The sequence below is a fragment of the Manacus candei genome, unplaced genomic scaffold (assembly GCF_025592945.1).
Source record: "Manacus candei isolate 608988 ecotype Guabito, Panama unplaced genomic scaffold, ASM2559294v1 h1tg000056l, whole genome shotgun sequence".
Taxonomy (NCBI): Eukaryota; Metazoa; Chordata; class Aves; order Passeriformes; family Pipridae; genus Manacus; species Manacus candei.
In genome coordinates this window covers 7,779,070-7,799,675 of record NW_026138104.1, presented here as the reverse complement: position 1 = coordinate 7,799,675, position 20,606 = coordinate 7,779,070, and the positions used below count along the sequence as shown (strand labels likewise).

At 39.9% G+C, this 20,606-nt stretch overlaps 1 protein-coding gene across 2 annotated transcripts in view; it reads right to left on the bottom strand.

Moving 5' to 3' along the window:
• The window catches only part of GPR158 (G protein-coupled receptor 158), a 184,048-nt gene that overhangs the window by 105,610 nt on the left and 57,832 nt on the right, over positions 1-20,606 (bottom strand). The gene's annotated exons all lie outside the window — the stretch shown is intronic.

The window sequence follows — 20,606 nt, the reverse complement described above, 5'->3', positions numbered from 1 at the left end:
TAAAACAGCCTCTACCCTCTCACCTGACTGTGACTTCAGAATATGCTTCAATCTCTAACTGTCTGTAACTGGCAGGGAGATGAAGAGGACAAGGTTCAGTAAAAAATATTTGAGTTTCAAAAAGTCAAGTGTACAACAAGAAAGGCCTTGTGTCTGCACTGACACTTTAGAAAAATTCAAAAAGAAAAATTAAAAATAAATAAAGATTAATAAATTTTTATTATCTCAAATTTCAGCTTTGTGACATCATTCTGCCTGATGTGAGGAAAGCCACTTTGCTTTTCTTTGCCTCTGTTTCTCAGATGGCATCATCTTTTCTTGCACCCTTTGCCAATCCGTCATCCGTGCAGGCAGTACAGGCTGTGGGTGCTCTTGGTAAAAAGCTAATGAGTAGGAAACTGGTATGCAAGAACACTGAAAATTCCTTCAGCTTTTGTATAAACATGAAAGGAAAAAAAATAAAGCAAAGAGAAGGCACAAATTTTTTTTTTCACACTTTATGCTGTAGAAATATGACTGTTGACAGGGTAGAGGGCAGGAGAAATTGAAGTGGGATGAGTGTGTGTGCAAGCCCAATGACAGCAAAACCTCTTTAACCAGGTGTAAAATGGTAGTTAAAGTGCTGAAAAGACTCTTAAGGAGAAAATTCTCTTCTGCCTTTCTGGCTTCTTGCTTTGTAACATGAAGATACATCGTACTACAGAGACTGCATTTTCTTTTTGAAGGAAAAGAAGAAAAGAAGTAGTTTCTACTGTATTCTCTGAACACTATATTCATAATCCTTTCCCACTGAACAAATTCATAAAATCATAGAATTATTCACATAAAATATGCCATAGGTTCATGAATCTGTTCTGCATTAAAATGAATGTTTAACTGATGGTCCTTTCACAAACACACATTATTCACATCAAATAAAAGTCTGTACCTTTTATTTTATTGTCACTGACCAGTCTAGAACTTGAAAATCACCAAAATGTTTCAAATGCTGTAATCTTTCCTTGGTCTAGGACATTATCCTTGCTTCCAGACTTTGGCAGCTGTAATAATGCACACCCTAAAAATTGTCAATTTGTTTCTTGCATTGCACATAATCCCATGTAAAGGTGCAATAGGGGTCAGGACAGCCTGTTGAAAGGTGGAATGAAGAGAAGGAGAGAAAGAGGCCTAGATCATTCTAGATCTAGGCTAGATGCAGTTTCAAACTCTGAAATTCCACTCTGCTCCACATTTCACGTAAACATTTACAGCCTGAGGTTTTTCAAGAAATTGCAGCAGCTAGGCGGGGAAGAACACTAAATACCATGTGGCCAAAAATGGGAAAAATACTCTCCCTGGAAAGAAAAATTTTTGCTCTTTTCACAAAAGATTTAACAGTTAATATTTTATTAACAAATGGTGGTAAATATTATGGTGAAAAAGGTAATAAATAAATTGAGTAAGAGTTTTCTGCTGCACAGAAGGAGTTTAGCAAACAAAGTCCAGATTTGTTTGCAATGTTTGTAAACAGACACAGAGGTTTTTCCTGGCTGTCTGTGGGTGAATCTACACAATACATAGCAGGCACAGACAAGCAGTTTTTGTCCTTGGTTCCAGTGACCCCAGTGGCAGACTCTGAGCACAAGCCTGGCAAAGCTGTACCAGCTCACCCACAGCAGCCACAGATTGGCCACCGGTCTCAGAGCCTCAGGAGTGCAGGAACTGAGCAACACACAGCAGACTGTGCAGACACAGCCAGTAAAATATTAATCTGCTGCTGAGTTACTTAAGATTTGATCCATATAGAACTTAGCACTGAAAAAAAAAGCAGACGTGAAAAATATCTGCTTCCACATAAGCAAAAAAAAAAAAAAAAGTAAGCATAAAACTGATCTGGTTTCAGATTTCATTATAAATGTGAAAGCAAAGCTCTGGGAATAAACCCACCATATTACTGAGCATTTTTCAATTCATCAGTACTCATAAGCTTTTTAAAAATCATACTTTATTTAATTCATGAAAGCAGCTACTATAGGTTAGATCAGAAGCTCCATTTAGGCTTGTATCACATCTCCTACATGCCCAGAAGCCAGTGTCAAGGCAAACAGTGAAAGATGCAGATGACTATTGAATGATCCTTCACCCATTTGCCCTTCAGGCCATCATACTCCTAAATGGAATTTATATTGCTTTAAATTCCAGCCATTAGTTCTTACAGATGGCTTGGTTACCATTAAGATCAGTTTTATCATTTTCTCTGCTAAAAAGAGAATAGGTGTGTGTAGAATTCACACAGCACATTTATTCCACCTATCTGTTCCCTGGTATTATACTTTTAGCTTTATAGTATTAGTCTAATTTACTGACTCCCAGGCTTAACACAGTATGCTTTAAATTATATATTCAGCTCAAAAAAATAAGATATTCTCTGAATATTTATCTTGAAAATATTTATAAATAAATAGCCCCTGAATCAACACAGACACAGCATCTAAACCATTTTTTTTGAAGTCTGTATTGGTTTCATTTTATGCTGCTTGTTGTAAAGGACAATGTTGGTAAAATCTAATGCGATAAAGATTATCTCTGCTGGAAGAAAATAAACCTTTCAAATAACCTGTGCAGTTGCTTTGAAAGTCTGAGCCAAATCTTCTGGGACAAGAGAGACAAAGCCCTTCATCAGATCTGATTAGGCAGAAACCAATTGCCAAGTATTCAGCAGACACACAAAGCAGGTGTTACATCCACATTGGATGTAACAGAAAGGGGAGAAGAGGGCAAAAAGAAACTAGTAGTTTAAGAGAAAGGATGTGGCATCATGTCCTACATGTAATTTAGAAACTCAGACAAATGACTAAACAAATCTGTCCTGTGGCATTCTTGAGCAGAGGGGGTAAACCAATAGTTTTGGAATTTAAGGAGGAAAAAAAACCAAACTAAAAATGCAGCCAGCCTTGATTTGGGTATTTTTAGTTTTTCAAATAGCAGCCTTCAAAATCTGTATTTCTACATGGATACAGAAATGAGAACATCTCCCTTTTCTAAAGTCGACTCCTTGTTCACAGGACGTAATAGGAGCAAAGTCATGATAGATAAAGATTAACAAAAATAATACAGGTAAGCCCATATTTCTTTGCTCTGGTCAGGGGTAGCATATAGGGGATTTCTAGAAAATGCTAAACACATATGAGTAATTTTGTGCCTGGCACACAATAGCAGCTGGAGCAGGCTGGTGTCCTGCAAGACCCCACAAGCTTTTTTCTGATCCTGTTTACCATTGTGGTCAAGCACACTCACTCATAAAAAGCCTAAGAAAAAGAAGACAAAAGCCAAAGTGTCTCTGCTTAAGTCAGTGACAGCTCTGACATTGAAAAGGCTTTAGCCATTGTATTTTCTCACTTCATTTACCCTTCAAGAACAGAGTTTTATGTTACAGTGTGTTTGCAGCCTCACAAATGAACAGCGAGCACATCCATACAATCCAAGAACCTTGTGCAACACCTGGGAGGCCCTGCTTGTGTCCAGACAGCTTGGGAGGCAGCCAGCCTGCCAACCACACTACTCATAAGCTTTTCTCTTCAAATACAGCATTTTGTTTCAAAAGTACAGGACAGGGTTGGCCACTCCATGCTTTACACAACAGAGTTACTTAGGCCCCTATAGCTCTTCTCCTCCCTTCTGAGTGCATTGGTGGAGTTAATTATTTTTAGATGCAAGTTCAAAAACGTGTTTTCCAACAACAAGGGACTTAGAATAACACCAAGTTGTTTAAATCTGAGTCAGCTGAAGCACAACAACAGCTGATCTGATTCAGGTTAGAGCAAAGGTAGCTGTCAGGACAGTATTTGTCTTCCTAGTTTGATGCTTTCCTAAAAATTCCTTAATGTTTTTCAATCTGAAATTTCATTATTCTGGTTTTGTTAAGCATGGGCTGAGACTAAATACCGATGGTAAGGAGCCTCAGCTCATTCACACAAATAATGATAAATGACACGTGACTACTGACAAACCACAAGCAGAAAAGAGCAGAAAAGTTAATGTCATTTACTAAATGAAAGAGACTATAGAGCCTTTAACATCTAATTAACCTCTTTTGCAATGTGAGTCATTTTGGTGACCAGGCTGTACATCTGAGGACATACACGATTCCCTTCTGTTTATCTCCTTCACTCCCAAGATGCAGATGTTATCAGCCCTTGGGTGCATAAACACTACAAAAATGCAAGTACTAGGAAAAAAATTGGTGGCAGTGAAGAATTTTGCAAAGAAATGAGAGATGAGAAATACGTACAAATCATGCTACCTGCTTAGAAGACAGTAAAAGGAGAAAAAGTTTAATTTAGCAGTGTTTGAAAGTAGGTTACTTGGGGGCCATAGTGGGGCTACAGAGCAGAAAACGCATCATCAGCTGTTGTTGTGCACATGGAGAACCCACAGTCAGCTTACAAACTATGCTTCCCACAGTCAGGATCCTTTACAGAAGGACAACAATTAGAGCAATTTTCAGAGGATGTGCAGCTTTGACACTCACAGGTTCTCTGCAATGACAGTGTTTAAGACAGATTTTTCATTACTGCTGAAAACACCTGTGCAGTCTACAGTCAGGCTACTTTAACAATAAAAATCTCTTTACTTGGCAGTCTGGAATTGACACTGGTAACCTGAATATTATTTTAGAACACGTCCAACTTCACTTCTGATTAACATGCTAAACAATAAAATTACAATTTCTCCTCTCCTAGAAAACTGCACTGCAATTACAGGGGAACCTGTTAACAGATACCAAAGGGACTGAGAATTTTATAGCCATTAAATAATGCAGTGTAATTAATTCGTAGGCATTTTTCTCAGGGACAGATATCCTTGGCTTTGAGGATGAATTAAGACATTTTTCACCATTAGCACAGGTTAAACTTCATTTAGAGCAAAGTTTAATTCACTTCCTCGGTGTCTTACCTATATTAGAGAGAATTCTCTTCATACTGTCTCTCCATCCATTTTTTCCCTATCACTAGGATAACTGCTTTATACATGGGCAATACTAGAAATATCAAACATTATCTGCAGAACACCTTCCGGAAGCTGTCAAGGAATATGCCAAAACATACAGAGGTCCTTTACCTCTGGATATCTGGTTCTGCCAGCTACTTCTGCATTCATCTGTGACTTGGCAGCAACTGTTGCAGAGTTTGCCTGGAAGATGAGCCACACAGTGAGACAAGAAAGCTTGCCAAAACCTGCAAGAATGTGAGTCATTTCCAAAATCATTTAGTGGGGGGGAAAGCTGTATCTTTTCCTGATCCCCACAAAGGATGCAGTGTTAAGAAATGCAAAACCCCTTAATTTGGTATTACTTATTGATGTAAATTTTTAACCAAATTTTCTGTTGGCATTTCTCTGCCAATAAATGCAACTAACAGCGCTATGACAATATAAACTACTTCCATTCTGAAATCCATTTTTTGCACGTTTATAAACTTTAAAATATTTATTTATTTATTTATAATACTAAGAACACATTTTTTTCTAAAGGCCAATAGGAAATACAAGAATAGTCAGTCCAGCCCAGTAACTCATTAAGAGAATTGGGGAATTCATCAGGGAACACATCAAGGAAAGAATAACAGAGGGTGCGTGCGAATTGCACAGCTCATCTCACAGAATGGCACAGCCAAACATCCAGTAGACTGTGCTATTCTTTGGAAAGAGTCTGACTGTTGAAGTGCTTCCTGCATGGATAGCCTGCTGGCCCTGCTAGCTGGAAAGGGAAAAAATTTCCTGTAGTTCATCCAAAAGCTAACAAATCAATGGGTAATTTAGATGCATAAATCAAAGAGGGGAATAAAATGGTGGAAAACTGCACGATATTTTAGTAAGTTAACACGGACAACATTGCTAAACCAACATTTTCTAGCTGGGAGATGTATCTGTCATTTCTACTGTATTTCCCAGCAACCACTCACATAACTACTTCTTGATTCTTAAAACATTATTTTTAGGTTGATTCCACATACTAGCAAGACATACGTAACCACACTGGAAAAGGTCTGCAACAGTTTGTGTTATTTTCCCAACCCACAGTAACTTTTCTGACTTACTGGCTGGTTCCAGACGGTGCAGTAGGGGTCAGAAACTTGCTAAGCTCCCACAGGCTTCATGAAAATAACATCCTGGTAGAGAAGAGTTACCTTCTCACTGTCCCTGCTGAGGGAGAAAACTACATCATGAGGACATACCTTTTATTAGACACCACAGATTGCTCTTTGAAACGCCAGTCACAAGAAAAGCTTTAGCTGGCACTGGTGCCTTCCTAGAGGCCAGTCAACAGCATAACATCCTCATAAGCAAACTCAGGAAGTGTGGACTGGATGATTGGACAGTGAGGCAGATTGAGAACTGGCCAGGAAGGCCAATGGAATCCTAGGGTGCATTAGGAAGAGCATTGCCAGCAGACCAAGGGAGGCAATCCTGCCCCTCTACTCAGCCCTGGTGAGGCCACATCTGGAGTGCTGTGTCCAGTTCCTGAGCTCCTGAAACAGGTCTAGTAGACGTGACAAAGATGACTAAGGAACTGGAGCATCTCTTACAAGGAAAGGCTGAGGGAGCTGGGCCTGTTCAGCCTTAAGAGGAGATGACTGAGAGGGGACCTCATCAATGCCTATAAAGTAAAGAGGGTGTCAAGAGGATGGAGCCAGGCTCTTCTCGGTGGTGCTAAGAAATAGGACAAAAGGCAATGAGCAGAAATTGATGCACAGGAAGTTCCACCTGAACATGAGGAAGAACTTCTTTACTGTGTCAGTGACTGTGCACTGGAACCAATCACCCACAGAGGTTGTGGAGTCTCCCTCACTAGAGAGATTCAGTAATGGTCTGGTCACAGCCCTGAGTAACATGCTCTAGGATGGTCCTGCTCGAGCAGGGAAGTTGGGCCAGATGACCCACGGTGGTCCCTTCCAACCTTACCCATTCTGTGATAAGAAAATATATGAGGAAACCAGACTACGACAACCTGTTGTTCCTTGGTATTCAGTCCATCTTTAGGACAAGTTGGCCTATTTTTCCAGAGGTTTTGACTATTCAGGACTAACAGCAGTCTTGAGTTGAGTCTACCTGTGCAAAGTTGGGTAAATGATGCTCCTAGCCACAAAATTAATTCTTACTGAAATTCTACTTGAGTATTTTGTGTGAAACATAATTGAGAAGACAGCTACGCAAAGGCTCAAATTTTAGTCATTTTTACTTTTTACAGCACTCTTTCCTTTCTGACCATCAGCGGCATGTATTTTAAAAGTGTATTTCTTTAATTCAAGAAGACAGTCATGTCCTGCAGCAGTGACTGCTCTGCCCCCAAGTTGATCAATATCCTTTCATTAATTTTGCTTCATTCTGGACTCTAGCCTCTACAGTTCAACAGTCAACTCAAATTTTAGGTGGGTGGGTGTCTACTGGAGCACATCACTCACAGCTTAACAGGTCCCAGAGCCCAGGGAATCCACAGAGCAGTCCAGACTCACAGCTGTGGCAAGGTGACTTAAAATCTTGCTAACAGTCCTCCTCCCTTGTGAGATCTCCAAGCAGGACAGCTTTCTTCCTGTATAAATCTGTAGTATAGCTAATCTTTACCACGGAAGTATTGCCACATTTTAATTGATCCTCTGAGATATAACAATACACATACCAAAATGAAGGTTAAGTTCGAATCTAAGCTGGAAGGATGAAATACACTTTTTGTTTTAATTTGTTCAGTACTCTGCTTCCCTTTGGTTCAGCACTGTCCTGTTTTTGACCCAAGGTCCCAAACCAGCACACAGATTACCCAATTCCAAAATGAGTTCCCTGCTAACCCAAATGGCAGATGGCCACACCACAAAGATAAAACATGATGTGGTTCCAGCTTGCAGCAGGAAGCTAAAGCAAAGCATCAAACAATCTCTGGAACCGGAAACTCTGGAACTTTGTATTCCTTCTCCTGGCAGGGTAACTACTGATAAAACTATTTGAAAATCATGCAACTGAAAATTTGAAAGCCGGTTTCCTAGGAGTTATTGAGAACATCAGAAAATTCAGCAAGTTTACTTGCACTGTAGTTATTTCTTCCTCAAGTACTTGCAAGTATAGAGTGGCAGAAGAGTAACACCAAAACACAGGAATCAGTGGCCTTCAAGCCATAGGGTACCTCTCACTCACCTATTCTATTTAATGAATTTGCATGAAAACAGGGTTTAAAGAATAACAAGTAACATGGTACATCAACTGAAGAGAAAGCAAGTTGGAGTTTTCTCTCTGTTTTGCAGCAGCTGCCAGGAGCTGGTTCACAAAGCATGATAGACTGGATCTTTTCTGACAACATTAAAATTAAAAATGAAATTGTTTTCCATTATTAATTATAGAAATGTACCTCTTGCTCTGAGAGCTCTCAGAAATGGTGAAACAGCATCTGGTAGCAGCGCAATGTAGGCATATAAACCTCAGCAGACAATAAGATGCTTGGAAGAGTTTGCCTCAGATTCAACAAAATGTCAAGTTTACTTTCCATCTGACAGAGCAAACATTTTTATTAGAAGCCACTACAGAAATAGCACCGAAGACCTGACAGCCTCAATGTGACACAGGCATGCACATACAAGCACTCACTCTTGCTCTGTATTATTACTTTTTAACTCTTACTTTGAAATCACTTGCAGATGTTACAACACAGTTACCACTTCTATCCAGTGGCACAATCCCAGTGAAGCTTAAGCCAGGACAAATGAGGTGGAACCAGGTCCTGTCACACATCCATAGATTTTAGTGGGTAACATGTAGATATTATGGAGGTGACAATGGAAGAGGAAACGCCTTTCAGGTTGAGAGAAAATGTTTGGTTAGTAATTTCATTAACCTGCAAATTTAATGGCATCAGATTTTGCTTCATATTTATAAATAAATAATGGTCACCTGTCTTCCTGGGTTAACAATACCACAAGAACAACAACATCATAGCACACAGGCTTGTAGAATTAACTTACTGCTATGTTTTGTTACTGCTCTCCCCTCCCTGTCCTTTCTACTCTCATTCTGCTGCAAAAAATAACACATCACTAAGGACATGGGACTTGTGACCCACTTCCCCAGAAACATCTCCCACCTCATCCCCAGGAACAACAAAGACTCTCCATTTGCCTCCCTTCAAAAGACTCTTATTCCCAATGCTTATGAAGCAAGACACAAATCCAGGAACCAGCCCATTCAGAAGCCTGAAGAGCCTTCCCAGTGCAAATACATTTCCAAATTTGGAAAAAAGCACAAATGGGACATAGACTGGGTCTTTCATATTTCTATTCTGAGACTTATAAAATTCCATCTCAACCATTGACTTTATTAAAACAAACAACAAACAAACAAAAAGAAAAAAAACCACCAGGTAAATTCTATTAACATGTTCCTGCATGGTAAGTGAATTATAAACCAGCAAAGTTTCTAGACAAGAGTTTCTTTGAGTTTTCTTGAGTCTAAGCAAACTCTCCCAAAGTACTGTCATTGCTTCACAGATCCCAGGAAGTTTCCAGATTCTATACATAAAGGTTGTAATTCTATAGTATAGTAAATACAATCCTATAATATGATAACTATATTCAAAAGTTCCATCTTAGTTATGATATCATAGGATTGTATTCACTATATTATAGAATTATAGAGCTGCATGAATGGACCATGGCAGAAGCTTATGGTGAAATCCTACTCTCTTCATCAACCTTACACTGAGTAAGCTGCAGAATATGTAATGAAAACCCTAAAACCAGAGGCAGTGTTCTGAAAGCTCAAAAAATTCAGAAACATCAGGTGAAAAAGCAAAGCACTCTCCACTAGCAGCATGAGAGCCCTGCAAACCTACAGGGTTCAGAGCTTGTGTGCTTCCAGGTCAGGTTTGGAGGTTCTTGCTAAGGTTCAAAATGTTCAGAAGTTCATAGGCATCTGCATGGTCACTCCAAGACAAATACTTCAGCAGACTGTCAATGTGACTTACCTACTAAGAACCCTTATCTACCTCTCATGAGTAAAATGTTTTCTTTGCTTATCTATAGGCTTCTGTTTTGCTTGTCTAGTAAATGATACATCTTTTCCTTATCTATGGATAAGGGGTGAGGGACTTTCTTTTTTGATCCCACTTGCAAATCCTCAAGACATCTCAAGATTAGGGATTTCATATAGCCTTATACCATGAGAAGTGTTTTGGTGAACCAGGCTAATTGTTCAGCGTCATACCCATATGGAAATAGAGGGGGGAAAAGAAAAAAAATAAATAAAGGTTCCTTGCTCTAAAAAGTAGTAATTTGCTCACTATAATATAAATATTTTTACAGTATTCCCATGACATAAAGAAGGTTACCTGACAAGCTAAATTGTACTTGGGTTTTGCACTAACTCTTTGTTATCTTTATTAGCTCTTTTGAGACTATTATGCTGCTTATAGTTACCCTAATGTGTAAAAAAAAAAAAAAAAGCCAAACAGTTAATATCAGCAGTGATGCTGGTACTGACAGAGCAAGTTATAGACACTGAAGTTAATTATATTCAAACTAAAGTAAATTTGGGAAAATCACTCAGCATTTGACTACTTTTCAAATTACAATCTACTGTAAATGCACAACTTCACTTCACCAGCAAATTTTTATAAACTTGTGTTAGAGAAATCAGTTTTGTGAAGGAGAAGTTCTCTGTGTAAGGACCAAATGGAAAGAAGTGAATGGGCAATTAAACACCTCTACCTACAGAACACACCCTTCCAGCAGTAGCCAGGTGAGTGTCCCTTCATCCACTTCCAGCTGTCACATGTGAAAGAGGGGAAAGGTGGGATTTCATATATTGCATCCATCATGCTTTTTCCTCATTATAGTTTCCAGTGCTTCAAGACAGATGATTTAACACAGAAACGCTACTTTTGTGCCTTAAAAAATTTTACCTAGATATTCATACAAACTAATAATATCCTGAAAACTGTCTCCCTCCCTAGAAATATTTTACAGGCTCCTCAGCCACACCTCATAACCAATTCCTATTATAAAACTCCAAAACAAATACACAGAGAGTGAAAAAAAAAGACATCTTATCTTGCACTAATAATCTTAGTAATAAAAGTTAACTACTGTTAATTCAAAATAATAAATATGAATTATATCAATTTACATAAATACCAACCATATAAAGTTAATATAAGAAAAAAACAGAGAAATCACACTTAGCCATGAAAGAAACATGTTTGCATGTAAACCTGCATTGCAGAAATAACAACTAGAGTGGCTGTTTAAAATCACCATCAGTTGGCTGTAGCTAAAGTAACAATATATCTGTTTTATTATTACTAATAAATCTGATAACTAACACATTTTTCTCTAAATTTCATTTTTATTTTACTAAGAACTCTACACTGCAATGTATTACAGCAGTCACTTTATAATATATGTCCTCACTGAATCACATCCTAGTGCACATAGCCTACATATTTTTTATTTCTAGGTTACAAATCATCAAACTTCAAAACTCGTGCTCTAAACAACTGCTGACTTGCTCAGTCAGTACCCTCACGGATTACTTCTTACACTCAAGTCAGAACCTGGATTCAAAGATGGTTTGACAATGAGAAGTCTTTAACTGTAAGATTGTAATACAGAACAATACCAAGGAAGATTCCGACAAAATGTAGATACGACCTAGTACAAACATGTAATCCTGGGGAGAGAAGATGGGAACAAGTCAGACAGACAGCAACCCACTGGAGGGACAGACAGGGGCTGCAGCCCAGCCATGTCCTGGAGTGCTCTAACCTTGCCTTTCTGCACCAAGTTGAACAGAGGTGACACCTGCCCTCAAAAAAATCACATCAGCTGAACTCTCATTTTTATGAAAATCTCTTTTCATCAGAAAACTGTAGCTAAGCCAGTCTCATTTTAGTTTTTCTCACATCAAAATTAACACTACAGAGGAAGTGGAAGGGGGGGATTTAGTATATCTTATTATTACAAGGATGCCATCCAATATCTTCCTCTTTCATACTTCTTCTTCAACCTTGCAATCTTTAAATCTTCCAGACAAAGCCATTTATCCTCACAGGCAATTGTGCTGCTGAACCCCAAAGCAGAACTGAGGACACACATTTGAAAGGCAAACCAGCTTTTAGTGGCATAATGTCAAAAGCAGCTGAAAATACACAGCGGTTCATCAGAAAGGACAATTCTTCTGGAAATAATTAGTGGTTATTTTCAGAATCACAATAATGTGCTCAGAGCTGCACAGAACAAGAGATGTATACAATCTCTGTCACGTGAAGTTTGTTGTAACTAACACTTGAAAGACAAAATGAGAAGGATCCATTTCTGTTCTCATTTGCCTTTTTTTAAAATAAAACAAAATTCCAGTGACTCCAGTGCTTCCAGTCATCTCAGTGAAACTACTGGCTAACGATGCCAGAATCAAATCCACTTTGCTTCCTTCTGCTTTTATACTTTAATCTATACTCTATAATTTCTTTAATATAAATTTATTTGTTGAGACTATAAAGGAGTTATAAAACCTAAAGAATGAAGATCACCACAGCCTTAAGTGCTACCTGCAACTCCAGCTTCCAGCAGATTCCAGAAGGACCAGAAGGTAGGGCAGCCTTGCTGCTATTGCCAATTAGCAAACAACACTCATTAAGCCACATAATTTCCCAGGTCCTCATCAAATTCCATCTTTATCAGTGAATACTTTCTTACTAAAAGTGTTTAATCCACAAATCCTGTTTTTCAATCCCTACAGTTCTAGCAAGCCCTCCTCTTTGCTGGACAGTATAAGCTTGCATTGATAAGATGCAATTGCCAAGTTTTACCACTGAAGCAGCTCAATTTCAGTGTTAGCAAGTGAAAAAAAAAATCCCTGAGGTGTTCTTGAAGTCAATAAAGTGGACTGTGGGATCTTTGAGGGAGGAAGAGAATTATGCAATTGTATGAGTGTTAACAGGACTTTAATTATTATTATTTCTGAACACCCTTCTCACCATAATCAATGCCAAAGAGGTAATGGACACAGCCTGAACTTCACTGCTAAGACTAATAAAGACAGGCTCTTTCCAAGAAAACCAAAGAATCTTTGGAATATTTATTTGTAACACCACTTGAGATTACAGAAAAAGCTGGCTCAGAACAGAATCACAGAACAGTTAAGGTTGGAAGGAACCACTGTAAGTTGTCTGGCCCAACTTCCCTGCTCAAGCAGGGTCCCCTAGAGCACCCTACTTGGGGCTGTGACCGGATAGTTCTTGAATCTCTCCAGTAAGGGAGACTCCACAACCTCTCTGGTCAACCTGTTCCAGTGCACAGTCACTGCACAGTAAAGTTCTTCCTCATTTTCAGGTGGAACTTTCTGTGCATCAGTTTCTGCCTGTTGCCTCTTGTCCCATGCCTGATTCACATTTTATTAGACAACCAAAGTAGCTATTAGGTTGCAAAAAGCCTGTGTCTCAAAAAAGCAGTTCCACTGGCAGAACTTCTGACATCGCAGAGACACCTTTTCTCTTTCAGTAAATTAGCCAATTTTTACACAGCAGTAACTCATAGCTGAGCCTACAACAGAAATACCTTCTTTGCATGGGAGATTCTGTCACCTTCTCTATTCTGGTTTGCTTTTTACACTGAAAGAGCCCCTTGGATTCTCATGGTTGCTTTGTTGTTGTAAGAAACTACCAAAACGAGCAAGACAACTAAAATACAGCCCTAAAATAAGGTGTGTAACAAAGCTGTAATCCTGTTATCTCCGGAGATGTCAAGCATTCCTCAGCTTTTGGAAGAATCATCTATACAAATATTTAAGACCTCAAAGCCAACACATTTACCAATCATTTAGACATAATCATCTTATCACTTACATACAGCTCAAAAAACATGTCACTGGGGAAACCCTACAGTGTAATTAACACTGGGTTGAATGATAACTGAAGAAAAACATTATAACCATTTTTGTTCAAACCTGAAAGGCAGTATCTGGTATGTCAACACTCGCTTCACCAGGAAGACTGATCTTGCCCATTATTATTCTTAATTGTACATATGTAGCTTTCAATTTAATTTCACCAAGCATTTTAATCATGGCTTGGCTTTGAGGTTTCCTGTTTAGTCATGCAGTCCAAAGTTTTATTCTCAGGAACACAAGAGATAAAGCCACAACACCTGACAGCACAGTTAAGAGATCTGATGGTCAGAAAGAAGAGGAAAGAAAGAGAAAATCTTATTGTAATTTTTATTAACCTTCAATTTTGTAGGCAAAATTTTCAAAAGAAACAGTAAGTGTCAGTTCTACTCCAACAATCATTATATTTTTCTAAATATACTGTCCAGTCTTCTGAAGAAACTGTGGCCTCCAAAGGTCTTATTTTGCTTTCAATGTTGTAAAATTTCATAGAGCAAAACAACTTGCAGTCATACTTACCTATGTTATAATATATTTCCTCTACATTGACTGCAGAGATGCCAGCAGAGTTATCTGTCAATGTATCATTTCAAAATACAGCCACAACTGTTCTCTAAGCAGCAACACAGTCCAAAGCTCTGAGATGCAGCAACGTCTCACCAGCACATCTGAATTCTGCAAGTACTATTAGTGTCTGATTAAATATTAATTACAAGAATGTAGCTGTACGGCATTTATCGGGGGAAAGGCCATTAGCAAATCACAATTTTTCTGCCAAAAATATCTAGCACAGCACAATATTACTTTCTGCCCTATTTAATGTGGATCACAAGGAGGTAGTAAGCGGTCTGGAAGCATCAGTCCCACCCAGTGGCAAAGGCTATGGTCCAGTCTCCTCCCCACTTTAACCAGACAGAATCCTGGCCTGGGAGAGAGGAGTATTATTTGTTTCAACAAGAGCAAGAGGAAAACATTCTGTTTCAAAGAGGAGTTAAGCCTGGACATGGGAAGCCAACACCATAGATGCTCCTGACCTCCACTGTGCTCCCCCTTCCCACCTGCCTGATGGAGGTTTCAGGTGCCCTCACACCCCACCCACCAGCCTGGGGTCTCTGTTGATTACACATGGACCACGGCCACCCTTCTCCAAGAGGAAGGGACTATCTCCAGCTATCCACGCACATTTCTTGCAGTCATCTTAACCAGCAGATCAAACTGAGGACCCTTCCCATACCCCTTGTCATACTCAGCTGCTTCATGCCCTATCCCACAGATGTGCACCAGATCTGCCTGTGACTGCTGATTGGCAGTGATGTAGATGTGACCCCATTTTTTCCCTAACGCACCTACGTCATGTGATGGATATATCACAAATAATTAAATACTGAGGAGAGTAGAACTAGTGCCTCCATTGAAAAATTGGGGTCATTCCGATTTTGCTAACTTACAGCGATGAGATACGGGCTGAAGGAAAGCTCTAGCACTACCACACGTCAGGGATAAGCAAATACTTTTCAACTATTATTCACAAAGTAAAAACTGTCTGGGTCACATTTAAATTATTTAACTGTCTGAACTCACTCCCATGAAAAAATACTGGTGAGTAGAGGGAGAGCTTAAATTTTGTATGATTAAAACATGGGTTCAGTAAGGGTTGCCAGAACTGGTTGTCTCCCAGAACTGGGCACTGAAAAACCAGGAGAACCTGCACCTATCATGGGACACCAGGCATCACAGGTCCAGGTCTTTCCCTTGTGTTGAAGGACACAAACTTGCACCCCCCTTCCCCTAGAGACTGCTTTAGCACTCAGAACTGTTCTGGAAGTAGTTTGTCTCAGATTCAACAGAACAGTGCAAGATACTGATCTCTGGGCATTTTAGTTTAAGTCTCTGAATGTGCTTTAGAAAAAGCATCTCACCCCTCAGATGCACCCTTTGTGTATCAGGCTAGTAATCCATTCACACTTCCTTGGTGCTTCCTTGTTTCATGGCAGCACTCTAAGTAATTTATTAAGTGACACTAGTAGGGTATAGTTGAGGTGTAAAATGTACTTCCCATTTCCTCACACTAAAACACCCCGTTACATTTTTTTATCACACACTTACCTCCTGTTCAAGGTGCCCTCTCAGCTTTCACACATTTCACTAGAGCACTGAAATATTTTATAGCACTCACGAGAGCACTGGATGGCAGAGACACATGATCCCTGCCCAAAGAACTCACAGCCTGGAGAAGCAGGCAAGGATGAGGCAGCAGGACAGCAGGAGCAGGTGGGTGTCAGAATTTCTGAGCTCTGGGATATGGCCTTCCTGGGCTTTTATACCTAGTACTCCATCCTCCCCTGTCTGCCTGCCTTTCAGGAAGAGGCATTCATACAGTTCTGAGCTGAGCTGCACCTGCAGGAATCGCTCTGCTGATCTTTTTTTTTCTTTCTCCCCTTTTTAATTTCCTTCAGTCTTTTCCTGCTTCTGACTTTTCCCTTCTTTTCAATTCTTTTGTTAGATCAGTTTGATATGATTAATGAATGAAAGACAAACCCAATCACACTGTTGTTCCCCATAATACAGGACACATTAAATGCTTAAGAATTAAGCAGTCATCAAGCAGAGGTTTATGTGAACTATTTGTCAGAGCAACTACTCAATCTAAAAAGGGCATCAGCTCAGAAGTACCTTTATATTGGCTGGAGAATAAGGGTATCCTCAGGTAAGACGAACCAGCTCCCTACAACCCGTACAACTTCTGTCCAATTCCCCAGGCACTTCCTCTCAAGAGATCTGTATTACCACATTTACAGTAACATTTGTGTTACCAGGGCAGTTGCTAATGGAGAGCTGGTAACCTCCAAGAGGATTAGAAACAAGGCATGCAGCCTGCTAGGGCAGCATCACATTAGGCGCTCCCAAGGGTTCAGCGGGAAGTGCTTCTCCCACCCGGGGTCTGTAAGAAACAGCACTGCAAATAGCACCACATGAAGAAGTATGAAACTGCACTTGGGGACAGAATTTGAGGGTGTTTTTTCACTCCACTCATTCTTTGCCTGCAGGTGCCTTAAATATACATGAAATTACTCCATGCGATCCAATTTCCCCAGTCTCTACACTGGGTTTTAGAGTAAAGGAACAATCTGAGCTTGTGATTTTTTTGTTTTAGTTGTTGCCTCTGCATTAAATAGGTTATGTTGATTGAACGAAGAAGATTTCTTCTTAAGTGCTGTCAGCCTACCAGGAGATGAATGCCAAGGAAGCTCTCACTGGGCAGCCTGGATTCAGGCACTCTGGAGCTGCAAATACCCTGGGAGAGCACATGATTTTAATTGCAGATACTCTTGATCCTAGCTTACACTTGTAATTATTTGTCACTGCTCCTCTCCATAGAAATGAAAGGATTTACATCTTTTTAAATAACTGTTATATAGTAACAGATTTGATGAATTTTCAAACGTATCTGACAAAGACAATTAAAAGTGTTCAGGCTGTGTTACCTAAGCTGTTAGAGCAGAGAAGCAAATAAATCCGTATGATTCACCCTTCTTTTACTAATGCATTTTTATGTTCTGCATACTTCAATATTTAGCTATACACTCTTTAAACTGATAAATAGAGAGCTGCAAGCACTATTTGAATATTACATCTAGGATTACTATGCCATTTCTCAGGAGTCACAGGGAAGAGTTTAAATTTTCTTCTGTAGTCTTGCCCTCCTCTCCTTTTCTATGTTTTTCAACTTTCTACTTCAGTATTTGAAAACAAAACTGACCAAAAAAACCCAATAATTAATTCCAGAAGCAGTGATTGCAACAGAAAGTTGATCTAATAGATTTAAAATAGTCTAGTGCTCCAGTGTCCCTGCCTTCCACAGTCAATAGTCATAAATTCTAACTCATTCTTTGAAATCAGAAGCAGGTTGCTGATGCAGACAGATCCAGTTTCACCTGGGAGGTAACGAGGTGAAGTCATTGCATGGGAGAGAAGAAAAATACATCCAGCTGACTATGCACCATTTAACTCAATGGCTCCCTAGTGGGAAGCATCAACAGCAGGGGTGCAGCTGACAAGTGAAATGCTGCTTTGTGCAACACTTTACTACCCATTTGTGTGCTATAGGAATAGCAAATCATCAAAAGGCCACAGAGAAAAAGAGCCCCATCAAAGCAATCTGCAAAGATACCCTTTGTGGTTAGTAGGCAAGAATTCAGAAAGCCCCTGGGTTGGCACAAAGCTCTGTCCCTTAAATTTTGTTAGAAACTAGTTTTCTGAAAAATGCCTGCCCAGGCTGTGTAGTCCTTTATAGTATTGACAGTATATGAAGCCCATGCTTTTAGACCTTATACCATATAAAGGACAGGTGACAATAGGATTTAACATCTCTCTTGATACCCTGGATGCCATTGTTACCATCTAAAAAAAATTCTATAGGCAATACAACGAAGGAAGTCTGGTTTCCTAACAGATGTACCTCATCTTTCACTGTAAGTTCTACTTAAAGCATCTCACGTGGCTGGGGCAGTGACAGCATCTCCTGTACTCCTTTTTGAAACAGATGAAGTCACCCCATGTCTTTCACCTCATGGAGAGCTTTCCTTCTCCTCCACTCCTTTCTCTTCACAAAGCACACAGGACCAGAGCATATTTGTGACTTCACTGTCATATTGGCAAATGGCTCAAAATTTTCTGTGTGAGATGACCTGACAGTCACACGACACAACAGTGAATGCACCTTTTCAATGAGAATCCAGGCTAAAACTACAACAGAGAGACATCCAGCAGTAACACAGTTAACCCCCGCTCCTGTCACTCACAGAGCCTAGGTTCTGTCCTCATTACCCACTGAGCTACGAGACTATCCCAATTTAACCTGGATGGCTGGCCTCCAAAACGCTTCCAGGCAGACTCCTGTTTAGCAGCATTGGGGGATTGAAGTGTGCCCACAGATTTGCCGAGATCTGACTCTCTTTATCCCAGGGTAGGACTGAAAACCATTAGAAAGGGCTCATTTTCAGCACTTTTCTAGTACTGAGCTTGTACATTTCTGCAATCACAACTTTAACTGTGTGACCTGGATAGAGAAGTGACTATAGAAATGTGGGAGTTTCCAATATATTTGACACTTTACCAATTAAAAATAGAAATCATCAGGAAAAAAACATTCTTTTTCTTAGAATTGTTTATCTCCACCACAGCTTCCATGTTTCTACAAGCACTGCCAGAGCTGCAGATTGGTTAATCTCACTACAGCTAATCAAGAGCACGTCTCTTGTGCCCAGCACCACTATTTCAGTCAAGTATAAGAGATAAAAGTCATTACATTAGCACACTAATTGTCTCTGCAACTACATGTGCTGGCATAGAGTTAACTTCCTTTGCAGTGGCTAGTACAGGGCTATGTTCTGATTTGTGCTGAACACAGGGCTGACAATATAGAGATGTCTTTGTTATTGCTGAGCAGGGCTTACACAGAGCCAAGGCCTTTTCTGCTTCTCGTACTGCCACACTGGTGAGGAGGCAGGGGGTCTGTGGGAGGAGACACAGCCAGGACAGGTGATCCCAAATGACCAAAGGGATATTCCAGACCACATGACATCACGCTCAGCATATAAGGGGGAGAAGGAGGAAGTGGGGGGTGTTTGGAGTGATGATGTTTGTCTTCCCAAGTCACTGTTATGAATGATGGGGCCCTGCTCTGCTGGAGAAAGCTGAACATCTGCCTGCCCATGGGAAGTGGTGAATCAATTCTTCATTTTGCTTTGCTTGTGTGCACAGCTTTTCCTTTCCCTATTAAACTGTCTTTATCTCAACCTATGAGTTTTCCAGCTTTTACCCTTCCAATTCTCTCCCTGGCCCTGCTGGTGGGGGAGTGAGGGAGTGGTGCCTGGGGCTTGACTTCTCTCTGGGGTTAAACCACAACAATACCCAACAGCAGAAAGAAGAAAATGGGCTCATACTGATTGACGTTGTCTTGAAAAGGGGGAGAATTGCCCAAAACTTCATGCTTTCTGAGCAAGGGGATTATAATATCATTTCCAACCATTTCCTGTTCAAAGTAACAACTAAGCAAGGACCATTATATAATCCTAACTGCTTATTGATCATTAATTAACTTGATTATCATCAGCAAAAACTAGCTTCCTGAGCAACATTTATCCAGTGCCCAGCATCAGATACTGTATCCTTCCCTCCTAAAAGAAAACATTAATAATCACCATAATTGTTTCTTCATGAACCTTTCCCAACCAGGGAAGTCACTTATCTGCATCTGTCCTAAAATCCAAATGTCCAAAGATAATACAAAGCCACCTAAACAGTTCAGTAAGCACCACCAACCTACTCCCAGACAAAAAACACAGCAGCATTTGATCCATCATCTGCCACCTTTGCAGCCTTGACAGCAAGCTGGGCAGCCTTGACCTGCAGCATTTCAATTTGAGAATCACTGGAAATTTCCTCACTGCTGGGGCACTGCTGCACCTTGTTGAGACAGACATTGTTAATCAGACTGTCTTCAACCTTACCAAGGCTGCAGATGCAACTTTACAGGTATGAGAATGGACTACAGAGAAATGTTTATGAAAAAAAAAGAAAGTACTTTCTAGTCTTATTTTCCTGACGGATTCAATTCAAGACACTCTGAATTGCTATGTTTAAAAGGAAGCACACAGCAAGAACCCTCTATTCTTTTCCCCACATACGAGGAACATGTCTTT